A 3,071-nucleotide genomic window follows, 5' to 3' on the forward strand; every position below is an offset into this window, starting at 1 on the left:
TCAGAGAAGAAGTCATCACCCTGACACAGGTGTCATGAAAACAACCTCTCCCTCAATGTCGCAAAAGCAAAGGAGCTGGTTGTGGACTACAGGAGGAATGGAAACAGGTTAATCCCTATTGACGTCAGTGGATCTGGGGTTGAGAGAGTGCACAGCTTTAAGTTCTTTGGCATAAACATCACCGAGGATCTCACATGATCTGTAAATATCGGCTGTGTGGTGAAGAAGGCACAACAGCGCCTCTTTTACCTCAGACAGTTGAAGAAGTTTGGTATGGGCCCCCAAATCCTAAGGACTTTCTATAGGGGCACAAATGAGAGCATCCTGACTGGCTGCATAACTGCCTGCTATGGGAATTGTAATTACCTCAATCGCAGGATTCTGCAGAGAGTGGTGCGGGCAGCCCAGCGCATCTGTAAATATGAACTTCCCACTATTCAGGATACTTACAAATACAGGTGTGTAAAAAGGGCCCGAAGGATCATTGGGGTCTTGCGTTACCCCAACCACAAACTGTTCCAGCTGCTGCCATCCGGGAAACGGTACTGCAGCATAAAAGTCAGGACCAACAGGCTCCAGGACAGCTTCTTCCACCAGGCCATCAGACTGGTTCGTGCTGATACAATTGTATTTCTATGTTATATTGACTGTCCTGTTGTACATACTATTTATTATAAATTACTATAAATTGTACATTGCACATTTAGACAGAGATGTAACATCAATATTTTTACTCCTCATGTATATGAAGGATGTAAGTAATAAAGTCAATTCAATTCAAGTTCGTGTTTATTGTCATTCAACAGTACATGTGTACACAGTGAAGAAAACATCTGGGGTCAGGGTGCAAAGCACAGTACATATAGTCACAGGCAGCACGTATAGTAATGATCCAGTAAATATAGATACGAAATAATGTTAGCACAAGTTCTTAGGTGGCATGGCATGAAGATTGGCAGGTTGACTTTCCTGAATGGATGAGCTGAAGTCAATTAAAGACTGCAATGTTGTGCACTCCTTCAGAGAAAGAAGACATGTAAGGAACAGATATATTGTCACCAAAATGTTTTGGAAGGAAACTTCAGCGAGTTTTCACTTGTCTGACCCTACCTTCACCTACCTGTTGCTTAAAGTTTCACTGCCTCTCCTGGTACCTCTTTTGGTACTTTCCTGTTTAGCACTCTGCATAAAACTGAGTTCATTCAAAACTTTGCTACCTTGTCCTAACTTGCACCACTCGCCCATAAACCTTGTGCTTTCTAACCTACCTTGCCTCCCAGTGTTGCAAAGGCCCCTCTGTGATATCAGCATGTATGTGCTCAGATCCCTCCATGATCTTGCCCTTTCCTGTTTCTGAACCTACCCCTGCCTAAAACTCTTTGAGTGCTCAGGTGCTGCCTTTCTCACCTAAATCTCTGATACCTTCTATCAGCTCTGGAAATCCCTTTCTGATGATCTGTCTGCCTTCTTTTACGTTTGCACTTGAAACCTTCTCTTTTATCCAATTGTGAATATCACTCCTAATAACTTGTCAAATGGCATGTCATCAAATTTTGTCCTGTGAATTTCTTATGGATCACCTTGGGACATGTTACTCAGTTAAAGCCTGCTGTTTAAACACAACGCTGTTGTTTCACATTGACAAATGACAAGGCGGCTCTGCATGGCTTTGAACAAAGGATGGTAATGCAAGCCCCTGTGTGTGATGCAATTAGTCACAATGCATCACAACTTGGGGTAGAGCAAAGGTGCAGCTGGAAGACCAAGTTGAACCCTGAATCTGGTGCTGTCTGTGTGGAGTTTGAAAGTTATCCCTGTGACCATATGGATTCTTTTCCAGCTCCCCTAGTTTTCTTCCTCATTCCAAACGTATGCAGCTGGTGTGTTAATTAGCCATTATAAATTGCCTGTGACATATACATTAGTAGTAGAACCTGGAGGGAGTTGATAGGAATGTGGGGAAAATACAATGGGATCAATGTAGGATTAGCGTAAATGGGTACTTGATGGGCTGAAGGGCCTTTTTGCTGTGCTTGCATGACTCCAAAACTCTGCAACTTCATCTTGCAATTTGCCTCGCATTGAATGCTGGATTTGTGTAGAAGAGAAACTGACTGTAATTGCAGTGGGGTAGATTAGATAGAAGGCATTGAACAGGCAGAGTGCTAGTATAATAACGTTGGTTTTTTTTTTTGTTTTTTTTACGTGTTTTGACATTTATTTCAGTTGATATACCATTCCAATACCTTTGAGTTAGTCAAGTTAAGATTCACACAAATAAATAGTTTGTTTTTACAATTTTAACAGGTAATAACATGAAGTCCTTCTAATCCTTCTCCTCCAGGGACAGTCTGTCAAACAGGTACACTCCCAGGCCATTCTTGGGGGCGCCCAGTCTCCTCAGGTGGGTGATGTAATCTCCAAGCTTCTTGATCGTCTTCACTTGCTCATCCAGGTAGTTCCTCTCCAGGAAATCACACAGATGAGGGTCACCATGCTGAGTGGAAAGCTTGTGCAGATCCAGGAGACTCAGGTTCACGTCCTTCTCCATCTGCAGGGCTCTCTGCATCGCTTCCAGAGCATTGGTCCAGTCATCCTGCTCTGGCTTCTTGATGTCCTCCAGCACGATCCGGCCTCCTCACAGATTCTGGAATTCCATCCATTTCTTGGCATGCTGCTGTTCCTCATAGGACTGCTTCCTGAAGAACTTGGAGAAGTGATGTAGGCTAATGTCATCCCGGTCAAAGTAAAAGGACATGGAGAGATAAACATAGGAGGAATAGAGCTCCATATTAATCTGCCTGTTGATTGCATCTTCACATTCCTGGTGGAAGTTCTGACAAACTTGGGAAGCCATCCTGTTCGGTGGACAATTACAACTTTCTATCACTTGGGGAAGCTCCTAAAGCTATAGTAACGTTGTTATACAAGATTTATACCCCCTGGAAAATGTAAGGCTGCCAGGAGCTATTATTGTGATAATTGTGTTTAGACTGCCAGTGTTCATGATAAAGCTGCTTCTGTATCCAAGGCTCCTGGGCTGTATCTGGTAGTTTCACACCATTTACGAC

General features: G+C 43.2%; 1 pseudogene; it reads right to left on the reverse strand.

The window, feature by feature from the left end:
• Window positions 1-2,326: 2,326 nt before the first annotated feature.
• Window positions 2,327-2,857, reverse strand: LOC140732666 (ferritin heavy chain B-like; annotated as a pseudogene).
• Window positions 2,858-3,071: the final 214 nt, after the last annotated feature.

Source organism: Hemitrygon akajei, chromosome 9 (genome assembly GCF_048418815.1).
Source record: "Hemitrygon akajei chromosome 9, sHemAka1.3, whole genome shotgun sequence".
Lineage (NCBI taxonomy): Eukaryota > Metazoa > Chordata > Chondrichthyes > Myliobatiformes > Dasyatidae > Hemitrygon > Hemitrygon akajei.